The sequence below is a fragment of the Cryptomeria japonica genome, chromosome 8, assembly GCF_030272615.1.
Source record: "Cryptomeria japonica chromosome 8, Sugi_1.0, whole genome shotgun sequence".
Taxonomy (NCBI): Eukaryota; Viridiplantae; Streptophyta; class Pinopsida; order Cupressales; family Cupressaceae; genus Cryptomeria; species Cryptomeria japonica.
The window spans coordinates 272,541,839-272,554,509 of record NC_081412.1 but is presented as its reverse complement, the minus strand read 5'-3'; positions in this window follow the sequence as shown (position 1 = coordinate 272,554,509).

Sequence of the window (12,671 nt, the reverse complement as noted above, 5' to 3'; positions counted from 1 at the left end):
ATACCAAGTTCTGTTAGATTAAATCATTCAGAAGAACAAATTATAGGAGATAAAAATGCTAGTGTACAAACAAGAAGGAAAATCAGAGAAAACTCTTGTCTGATTTCTACTATTGAGCCTTAAACAGTAAGAGAGACATTGAAGGATGATGATTGGATTAATGTTATGAATGAGGAATTGGATTAGATAGAGAAGAACAAGACATGGACACTTGTTCCTAGACCAGAAGACAAGAATGTGATTGACACTAAATGGGTCTTTAGAAACAAGTTGAATGAAGAAGGCAAGGTTGTGATGAATAAAGCAAGGTTGGTATGCAAAGGCTATGCACAAGAAGAAGAAGAAGATTACGGAGAAACCTTTGCACCGGTGGAAAGATTGGAAGGAGTAAGAATGTTACTTTCTTATGCTGCATTTAAAGGTTTTAAGGTCTACCATATGGATGTTAAATCTGTTTTTCTCAATGGCATCCTTGAGGAAGAAGTGTACATAGAACAACCAGATGGATTTGCTTTGTCTGAGGATAAAGATATGGTTTGCAAGTTACATAAGGCACTGTATGGATTGAAGCAGGCACTGAGAGCATGCTTTGAAAGATTGCATGCACACCTGATCAAGATAGGATTCCAGCGTACCAGTGAGGACAATAACATATATCTTAAGACTGATGGAGATAGAGTGTTGATAGTTAAAGTATTTGTAGATGATATAATTTTTGGACGTGATGATGATTTATGTATGGATTTTGTTGAGGAGATGAAGAAGAGAATTTGAGATGTCTCTTATTGGTGAGATTAAGTTTTTTATTGGGTTGCAGGTCCAAAATTGGATGGTGGAATATTTATTTGTCAGAGTAAGTATGTAAAGAAAGTGTTGAAAACATTTGGCATGGAGGATTGTAAACTGGTTGGCACTCTGATGGTGATAGGTTGTAAATTGTCTAAATAGGACGATTCACCCTTTGTTGATGAAAAAGAATGTAGGTCCATGATTGGTAAGTTGCATTATGTTGTTCACAGTAGGCTTGATATTGCACATGTTGGTTTGGTTGCTAGATTTCAGAAGGATCCCAAGGAGACTCACATGGTAGCGATGAAAAGTATATTCTGGTACTTTAAAGGCACAATAGATTATGGCTTATGGTATCCGTATAAAAATAATTTTTCTTTGGAAGTGTTTACTGATGCAGATTGGGCAGGCAATGTTGATGATCGAAAAAGCACCACCAATGGAGCTTTTCTTCTAGGAGGTAGATTGGTTTCTTGGACAAGTAAGAAGCAAATTTGTGTTTCACAGTCAACAACAGAGGCACAGTATGTTGCAGCGTCAATTAATTGCACGCAAGAAATCTGGATGAGACATGTGTTAGAAGGTTTTAAACTTGATATGTCTGAACCGACAACTATTTATTGTGACAATACAAGTGCAATTAATATTTCAAAAAATCTTGTATTACATGCAAGAAATAAACACATAGAATTGAAATATCACTTTCTAAAGGAGAGAGTATACGAAAAACTAGTCAGAATGGAGTATGTGATAAGCAAAGAGTAGCTAGCAGACATTTTCACAAAACCATTACCGAAGACTACCTTTGAGTACCTCAGAGGTAAATTAGGGGTCAAACTCCTACATAAGAAGAACTAAGATGTAGGAGATGCATCAATTCAGTGGGCTTGATGAATATTTTTTTACTGTGGATTGATGAAATGATGGCTACTCCACAGCGGGAGAAACTTAGATGATATTTGCAGAGATGTTGAAGACAACAACAATAGATTTGATGACCGACGATGCATATGCACCTTTGGCATTGCTGTCAAAGGGGGAGAAGAAATATATTAGCCCAAGGAGGAAAATATGTGTAACATAAAGGGGGAGAAGAAGAAGAAATAAGAAGAATAAATATATTATCCTAAGGAGGAGAAGACGTGTAACAAAAAGGGGGAGAAGAAATGAAGATTTAGTTCCAGGTGGAGAAGAGAAGAACTGACAGAAGAGTGAAGTGCAGTAGAGAAGTGTGAAGAACTGAGCAACATGCTTTTAGTTGAATATTTTGGTTTTTCCATCAATACTAAAGGGGGAGAATGTTGGCATGATTGACATAACTGAACCGATAAAGGACCGTTTGTGATGACATTGTGATGAAGAGATTGAGATTGCATGATTGGATGAATTTGATCAGTTATTTGTGTTATCATTGATGGCAACTAATGTTTACTATGTTGTATTTTGTCATCTTAGTGTTTTTGGTCTACTGGAAAGACCTTACGGGTAAAGAAATAGGAAACTAGGAATTAGGACCTTAACCGGTAAACGTGGAAATGTTTTGATTAGATCTGGCAATTGGTGATGATTGAAGTGTTGCGGTTTGGAATTGATCTACATCAAGTTCAAATATTGTTGATGATGTGGCTGGAATCATGTGAAGTGTTTGAATGATGTTTTGGCACGTTTGAAGATGGAATTTCTTGGGAAACAACGATGCGCTTAGAAGAGTGTTCTAAAGGTTTGACTTTGTATCAGATCGAGATTCGGTGATCATTCAATGATTGTAATTGATTGTCACGATCTATTTGATGATTTGTAATTAGTTGTAAAGATCTATGATGATATATGTTGTAAGTCTTAGGGTTTTGTAACCGACTAAGTTGTAAAGGTTATTTAGGTCGGTACAGTTGATATTTTTTGTGTCGGTGGTTTTTGAGAAGAGTGTCAAGCTGAACCAGAGTGTGAGAGATATGCCAGAGTGTAGCAGATTTGGAGTAGAATTGGATCTGATCAAGCAAGAAGTTAAGTGTTATACCCAGATAATTCACTATTGTTCCCTAACAGTTACATCAACAAAATCCCTTAACCAGGTAGGTCCTAACAGGCCTTACATTGTAAATCCCTTAACTGGGTAGCTCAACACCTGAGTGTTAAATCCTCTTGCAAGGTTGATCCTAATAGGTCAAAGCTCCTAATAGGGCTCATCATTTAAATCCCTTAACCGGGTGACTCCTAATAGGGTCTACTCCTAACCGAGCATCTTTGTAAGCTTCTAAACGAGTGACTCCTAACAGGGTCTGCTCCTAATCGGGCATCTTTGTAAGCTTCTAACCGGGCTAGGCTCCTAACATGGCACATTCCGAAAGAGTGCACAATTTTTATGGGTACCAATTCCCACCGTGGTTTTTCCCTATTTGGGTTTCCACGTGAAAAATATGGTGTTCATATGGTGAATGTTTTTATGTGTTGTTATGCTTTACTTTCAGTTTATGCACGTTGATGAAAACTTAATGAGCACTTCTGATAAATCGGTTTAACAGTTGGAATTACCAGTAATGGTAAATAGTTTATTACTGGTTTATGATTGATTTGGTGAAGTTTTATAAGTTCAAGTTTTAAGTTTGAAATTGTTGTTAATACTGATTCACCCCCCCTCTCAGTATTAACCAGATCCTCTAAGATTAATAGTGACAACACATACAAACATAATATAACATGATCAAGGGCTCTCAACAATACATACCTGGTTATCCACGGTTCTAAATTGGATAAACAACATCAAATGCCATCATAGGAGCTTCATAAACAATATAAAATCACAATATCAAGATCATATCCAATATGAGCCTGGGTAAATAACACAAATTACACATAAAATCCATTCCAACCAATAAACCGGTCCTGGGACAACTCAGGAACCTTGATAATCAAAAGACAACAGCCTCTGGGAAGAACCAGAATTGGATAATCAACTCAAAAAACCCAAAAATGATAAAAAAAGACAATAGACAAGGCAGTTTAGTGCATCTGCCTGATTCTGCAGCACATCCAAGGCATTTTGTAGCGCATAGACCAAATTTAGTAGCACATATTCTAGAACATGAAACGGACTCAAGGTCGGCCCATAAAATATTAGGATAAGTCTAGGAAGTCTCTTAGTACATAAAATGACTCAAAAATCGGTCCAATTAAGGCGCAATAACCATGATAAATTAAGGAAACTAAAACATATAATAATATGGAATACAAAATTTTCTTGGACACAAGGTCACAAACATATCTATGGGAGTAATTCCTTCTGGCAACACCCAACCAGAAAAGAATTCTCAAAAAGAACAATCATGGCTTAGCCCAGGATAAAATGAGAATAATGAGGACATACTCAAACATAGCAAGGCATGAATTCCCCATACTTCCAATACAATCAAAACCGTATCTATAACAATATTAAAAAAATATAGCCAGAATGCCATTCACGACAATAACAAGATAAAACACCCAAATTTCCTTCTAGCAAATTAAAAACATGGAATACAATTTCCTCAATCATTTATATGGAATATATATACATATAATATAATCTTTATCAATTCCAAAATCTACCTGCAGACAATCTTTTCTAGACACTGCGCAAACAATCTTTTCAAACCAAAATGCAAGAGAAATAAAGCTCCAACCTGGAAATTGAAAAAAAAGTAATTATATTTGACGAAGCGCAACAATCCAAGATCCCAACCAAGCAAAATCCACAATCCAAATTCACAAGAAAAACCAACAATAATTTTCCAGAAAACTCACGCAAGCCAACACCCATGAAATCACAAAAAATACATTATATAGAAAATCAAATCAAAACCATACAAACACATCAGCTAATCAAAATAATAGATTAAAATATATTCCTTACCAACCCATGTGCAAATATCAAGGTAAGAATATAAGATATTATTTTACTAACTTACCCCAAAATATCAAACTAATAGCAAAATAGGGTAGGTAGGATAAACAAATAATCAAACAACCCAATAGGATAAAAAGGGATTAAAATAATATATACAATCAATTAATTAAATAATCAAGGCACAATAAAATACAATGGCCTAGATAAATAATCAAACTATAAGCACAATTTAATATAAAAGCCCAATAATAAAATAACCAAGGGTGGGCTATCCTGAAATGTCAACTTTTTACTCTATTTATTTCATGTGCGACACCCTCCGAATTCCACTTGGTTTGAAGACTTCCTCAAGGCTGAGGGCCTGGTTCTGGACGATGAGAATGCTTCTACCACGCCTTCTAGGTCGAAGTGAGTGGGCTCGGCCCTCAGTGAGTGCATGGGACCTTTTTTGATAGTAAAACAGAGTTAATTTTACATGGGATAATAATGTCACTAAATGTCTGGATTATATTGGTGATCCAAGTAGATTACTATTTCTAGAAAAACATGGTTAAATCTTTAGCTAACAGAGACCGTGGAGAAGATATCAATTAGTAGCGAATCTTAAAAACAAAATTAAGCAACATGCAGGACATTAAATTAGTTTGATGAAACTGTAATTTCTAAAAAGTTACTAAGACTAAATAGGCATGATGGAATATTTGTTTATATAGACATACAGAGGGGAAAATATATTAGCATTCTATTTTGATACCTAGTATTTTGAATATATACTCTAGATATTTTCTAGCATCTGGATGCATGCATTTATTGGTATTTATTCATAATGGTGGAAATCATATCAGGATGGGTAATATTGGCTTATTTTAAAACATTAAACAATGGCTGTAGTACTCAAGTGCCATTTGCTGAAGATTTCTATATTTTGATATCCTTCTATCATATCTTAAGACTATGGCTTATAAGTGGCAAACATGCAAAATTCAGGGTCTGTACAATGGTTATATCTAGCCTTGAATAATCATATACTCTGTCATCCTCTCTGCTATAAATTTACAGGGAAGGGCAGGTTGGAATGATTGAATCACATTTACCTACTCTTCTTGTTGTAGCCTGGATCTTATCCTTTACTAGGGATAGCATCCAGGAGCAAAAACAAGAGTTGGTAAACTGGAGATACATTGTTTGGATGGGTCAAAGGATGATCATGTTTCCTTGAATAATCATATATGTTGTCATCCTCTCTGCTATAAATTTACAGGGAAGGGGAGGTTGGAATGACCGAATCACATTTACCTACTCTTGTTGTTGTAGCCTGGATCTTATCCTTTACTAGGGATAGCATCCAGGAGCAAAAACAAGGGTTGGTAAACTGGAGATACATTGTTTGGATGGGTCAAAAGATGATCATGATTGGTGCCCTAAGATATATGATACTGGAAACCTAACTCAGTATAAGATTTTATATCTCTTTTTTATGATCTGTGAGGATAAGTCTCACAGGATATTTTGTTGTGAAAATTTTCTAGCTTGACAGATAAAATTTCATTTGAGATAATTGACTGAACGATACTAACAATTTGCCTAGTGTTTGAGTAACTAACCATGCAGGACAAACAGGTATATCTTTGGGCAATTAAGGGATAATATATACAATCAAAGAATAACTTCAGAGTCAAGCCGCAGGAAGTTGAGGGATAAATGATTACTGAAATTTGAAATTTGAAATTTGTAATTTAGGGCTTGTAAGGGAGGGAAAAATAGAAGCACCCTCTCACCTGCTCACCCTGGCCCGAGGTGATGATGTGTTATTAAAATCTGAAACTATTGTATATTAAGATAAGATCAGCTGGACTATGGTCCCAGGCAAGGCCGGAGATTTTCTCGCCTCCACTCTTTCCTACCGGCGCTCGCATGAGTAGAGTAATGTAAAAATTCAAAATGATTAATAAAATTCTTTGGCCATGGCCTCTTATCGATCAAAAAAAAAAAAAACCAAGGGTAATATAAATAAATACTCCAAATTAATATTAAAGCCTCAACTATATAAATGGATAATAATTCCAAAACAATTAATAAATAAATAAATAATAAATAATCCTTAATATAAAATCATTAATAAATAATTCTTAATAACAATCTCACATTAATGTTAAATATTAAGATCAACTAATAATTTAATGTATTATTATAAACTAACGAGCCAATCTAATTAATTAATAATTAATTAACCATTAATCATAATACCTCAAGACAACCCAACATCGGATAAAATGAAATACCACATGACGAATCTAATCACAAAACTAAGACTGATAGGATACCAACTTAAACCTAGAGCGTAGAATGAGATTTTATGTCACCTCCGATCAATTTGCCATTGGGATGAAGCCACACTCAAACCTGTGAAGGTAGGTGGAGTCTACGTTTGGTACCTGCAAACCTGTCACCACCAATACACGTAAAACAATATATATAATAACATATATCATGAAATAAATAAACAAGTGAAGGGAAATCGCAATGTCATATCATGCTCATGAATGAGTGGTATGACATCATCCCTATCACAACCATAGTAGAAGACAACCACTGTGTGTGGTAAAAAATGATGATGACAAACTATTGCAAAACCACAAAGATCCAACCACAAACAATCCTAGTTCTACAATAAAATATTCACCATACACCAATGAAGAAACCTAAGAACATGCAAATTAAAAAATTGAAATAATAATACCATTCACATGCCAAGTAGGATTTGATTTCTATTGTCTCCTATCTCCATTGATCTTGTTTGATATATTTGCTTTCAGATTTTGTATGTGCACAAGAGCTCAACAAAGAAGGGATTGTGGTTGTAAAGTCGCTCGATTGCAAAAAGGCGAATTGATCGCATAAATTGTTAGGGTTGATAAGGAAGAAATAATCCTCTTATATAGAAGACACTTTTAAAAATGGAGAAATAAGATTAAGAGTTGAAAGAAAGAAATGGTTAGCTAGGATTAAAGGGTAGGTAAAAGAAATAATAAAATGATAAGAGGGTAGGTAAAAGAAAATTAAGAGATAAATGACATGTGTCATTGAGAGAAAAAGCTAATGAATTAATTAAATAAATAAAGATTCATTTAATTAATAGAGGAAGTGGGACCATTTTATTTATTTAATTTAGGGAAAAGATAATTTAAATAAATAAAAATATTTATTTAAACAAGGAAAGGCTAGAAAAGGATAAATGAATTATTTAAATAAATAAGAATTTATTTAATTAATAGAAGGCTTAGGATAAAATAATTAAATAAATAAAATATTTATTTAACTAAACTAGGACAGTTTTAGGTGTCTACAGTTGTGACAACCAAGCACTATCATAATCATTATTACATCCAATCAAATCATGAAATAGGGTTATTACATGGTAAGATACCATCAAATCATCATAAAGTAGATTAAGATATATCAATATGGTCTATGGATGTACTAAAAGCAAGATGAATCAGGGAGGGGCACTACAACTAACATATGCTTTGCAAGAATATGATTTCTATTAAAAAGCACCTTGTTTTTCTTAAAGAAATTAACCTCTTATTTGAGTGTCTTGTGTTTTGGCATGCTTGTTTTTCTTTTTATCTGAAATTTTAAGTGAAGTACCCTCTCCCCTCGCCTTCATGAATCTTGAGTGTAAGAAAAAATCTTAATATTTCTTTAGGAGAGGCTTCCTTGAGGATTTCATCACCCCGAGGCTTGACCCTCAAGGGGTTTTTTCGTTTTGGGCCACTATATAAAAGGGTGAGAGCAAATGTTGTAGCCCATTAGGTGATCATATATCATGAGGTGTCAATGTGGTGTCAATTTGGAGGTGGATGTCTAGAGACACACATGGTTGACGAGAGACTTGGGTGTCTAACCATTGAATGTGTATGCGTTGGTTTTCCCAAAACATTGAATAGAAACCTTTCTTTTTAGAGGCCAAAAACCCCATACTTAATAGTTCAAGGAGTACAGATTGTACACTGTAGATACCCCTCATGTACCTCCCATGGTAAAGCAAGAAATCTTTGGTTCATAAGGTCTTTGGACCTTCAAGGTAAGAGAGAAGGGAAATCTTTTGTAGGCCCAGATCTCTATCTGTATATCATGGATAGGTGTTTTATTCCAGTGAGGGCCCTATTGAGTAATATCCTATGTTGCCTTGTGTAGGACATGTGATTGTCTTCTAACTGTTTGCTAAAATCGTTGTGTGATACCAATAGAGTCATTCCATATTTAGGCTAGTTTAGGCCCTTTTATGTGTAACTCTAAATTTCAAGGAGTCCAAGTCCACAACCATACTATTTTATTTTGTATTTTGATTGTCTAATCACTTAATCTATTTGAAAAAAACCTCAAAAATAACTTGTAACTTTCCAATTTCTAAAACTAAGACAAAATTTCACAATTGTCCTTTCAATTTTTGCATCTGGCCTATCTGAATTTCACATTTGATCTCACTCATTTTTACAATTTCCAATCATTTTTCACATTTGACTATAATCCCTTTTATAATTGCCAAATCCAATTTCACAATTGACTATCTAAATTAGTAATCCAAATGGTCACTTAAATCACTCAATCAGGATTTGAATTAGTTTTAATCTTGTGATTGATTGAATATTTAGAGTCTATAGGTGCATCTATTTCCCTCCTTTTAGAGTTATCTTAGTTCCAAAAGATCAAGTTTGCAACATGAGTTCCCTTAGTGTCATCTTAGATTAAAATCAAGTTTTTGAGAATTAGCATCTATAGTTTAAGTGCATTAGTTATTCATCCCCAAGGAAATCCAAGATATCTAGTCTTAGGATTGAACCTTAGCGATCACTGAGATACCAAGACCTTCTTAAACTTTTGTCATCACCAATCAACCAATCCTCAAGTTCAACCCGCATGCTCATAATTCTAGCTTAGGGTCAAAACTTTTATCAAACATTCGATTAGTCTGTGAGGCCTCACCTCGACTCAGTCTGACATTCAGTGGATTTTATATTTAGACTATTATGGATACTTTATTTTGATGCATTTTGAAACTTAGAACTTATATGATTTCAGGATTTGGATAACATTGCTATGCTTTGATGATTTACTTATATGCTTTATGAGATAGAACACTACATGATTGTTAGATAAGATGATATTGCAATGATAGATGTCGTTATTGAATTTGCAGAACTTTACTATGATAATAGAACTATGATGTATGGTTAAGTTTATGTGAACTGGGATGAAATTTGCTTATGTAAAATTGCTTGATAAAAGATGTATTTAATCTGTGCAGATGAAAATTGTATGCAAGTGATGATGTGTATTGTTATTCCTTTGAATTATATTATATGCGGATATTTGAGAGTACTAATGTGTAAATTGAGATGCGCAGGAAATTAAACATGTGACCATGGAAAATTTACGAAGAACCAAACCTAGACTTATGTATGTTCATAAGCTAGGGGTTGTCTATTTGGAGAGACAACACCCCATTTGTGTTGTATTTTATTCGTAATAGTGTATGCTGCATGGGTGTTAAGTGTCATTTAAATTTAATGTGTAAAACCCACAAGAGACGATTTCTTGTTTTAATTTGTAAAAGTGTTTTATTTGTGTCACTTGACACATGTGTGGATTTAAATTTAAATGTTTTATTTTTGTCTCTTGGTGGGAAAGTGTTCAACTATAGTTTTTTCAAATAATATAACGTGTTGTTGTAAATACCTTGGGAAAGGAATCTTTGGAGAGGTCAACATATGTTTGACCCGAAAATAAACTTTAGAGGGGTTTAAAATGGGTTAAATGAACACCTAGGGGTAGTTTAATAGGGTTTCCTAAAGCCCATAGGTATACCTAGCGGTTAGGGGTAATTTTAGGCAAGTTTCTACTTTTAAGTGACCTTTTTGACACTTTAAAAATTGGCTTTTTTGAGTTGTGCGAAAATTGAAAATTAGAAGTTTAAATCTAATTGAGATTTTTCCTATTCGAATGAGAGTCTTTTTCCCATTCTGCTTTACTTTCCTTTTTGGTTTTTAGAAACTTGTGAGAACTCAGAGAATGAGTTTCTTAAGCAAGAATTGGAAAAATTGAGGGTAATCACCCACTCTCCATTTTTGGAGACAAGAGAATTTTTTGAAAAGAAAAGAATAGTTTGGAATAGAAAATTTGACTAAGGGTAGAAGAAGAAGATCCGTGGATTGGGCAGCTCTTCCTCAAATATTATACTACCATTGGGCAGATTAAGGTTGGTTTCTGTAAAGCGGAAAATCGCGATCGAACCCTAGTTGCTCTCCCCTCTTCCAACTCCAAGGAGAGAGAAGGGAGATTCACTAGGGTTGATGGTTTTCACTTAGGGAAGAGACTTTACATTCAAAAGAGGGGTTGAAACCCACAAGATCCAATCCCACACAATGCAAGATTGGATGCTAAATGTGTTTCAAGGGTTAAGAAAGCAAGGCTACCCTCTTTTGTAAAGAATGTTGATAGAAGAATTAAGCTAGGAATGCATAGAAAGTGACAAAGATTCGCTTATAAACTGAGATAGGGATATAGGATGAAGCTGCGGACCTGGAATTAGCAGTAAAATGTCGATACGGCGCTGTCCTGCAAATTTGAGCAAAAGTTGTCGGGACGATGGCGCCCGACGCCACGGTCCTCCGAAAAATCCGCGAAACAAAGGGGGATCTGTTCGTCTCTACACAAGGATTCCAGATCTTCAATTTCAACCGCGTACCTGCAACCTACACACAGAAAAGCAAAGACGATTGGGGGGTTAGGGATTAGGGGTTTGCCTTTAGGTCAAACCCCAGTTTTGGAATTAACCAAGAAATGAGAAATTGCTGTAAATGTCAATGTATGTAATGTAAAACAAGTACTAATACCTTGTTGTAAGGATGTTTGTATCCTTATGTGCGAAGGTATAGATGTTGTTGTTTGTTGTATGTAGCATGTAGTATGTGATCTCCTCTTCAATGGTTGAATCCTTGTCTTGAATGCAACACTTAGCCTTGAATGGAGACTTAGAATGATCAATTGCTTGAAAGAATGCTTGAATGCTTGAATGCTTGAGTATAGTTTCCACGCTTTTTCCATCATATCCAATGAAAGAGGAAAATGCCATTTATATACTTGCCAATTAGGGTTAATAGACTGATTTTCCCGACCTTAGGCCGACCAGGAAAGTTAATTTTCCAAATTGCAAACAAAAGGACCCGAAGCCCCATAGGAAACCGGGCCCAAAATAGGGCCAGGGACCAGGGCGCTGGGCGCTCTGGTTCCACCTCCCAGGACAGCAGGGTGCAAAGGAGGTTCAGGCCAGGGTGCAAGAAAATGCAGTTTTTGGTGTCATAATCAGGTTTCGGGGTCTCCATTCAGGTTGCGTGTTGCGTCGCCATCGTGAAGACCGAAATGCAGTCGAAATTGCAAGTGTCGCAATTTTAGGACGCTACATTTAGCCCCCACTTTAGCGAGAGTATAGGCATACGCCAATACTTCCGGTAAAGTACAAGGAAACAACATTGAAAGACTTTCACCACGTCAAGGAGGCAAGATACACCAAGCCCCCAGTGGACTAAGGATCTTACGACTTCGATTGACAAAGTAAAAGGGAAGATCACGAGGGAGAACCATGACTGTCAGTAGTAAGGTTCCCTCACTATGAGTCATGCAAGAAAGATATCAAAAATTTTCAAGGCAAGGTTAAATTTGCCAAGAAATTTTCAAGTATCTTGAAAAGATATGGATGGGATGTATGCCCCCTACGTTAAAGCGATCGCACACGCCTCATCGGGGGTGATTGCTTTAAGGTAGTGATACATATAAGAAATGAGAAAGGAGCACGTTATCACAAGGATTTAGCCCCCAAGTGTGAGATAAGCCCAAGGATAATAGACACAAAACATAAAGCACGAGGTGACTTCGCTTTCCTCGGGGTCAGTATGCTGTATGATAATTCATGTATATCATATGTATGTATGCATAA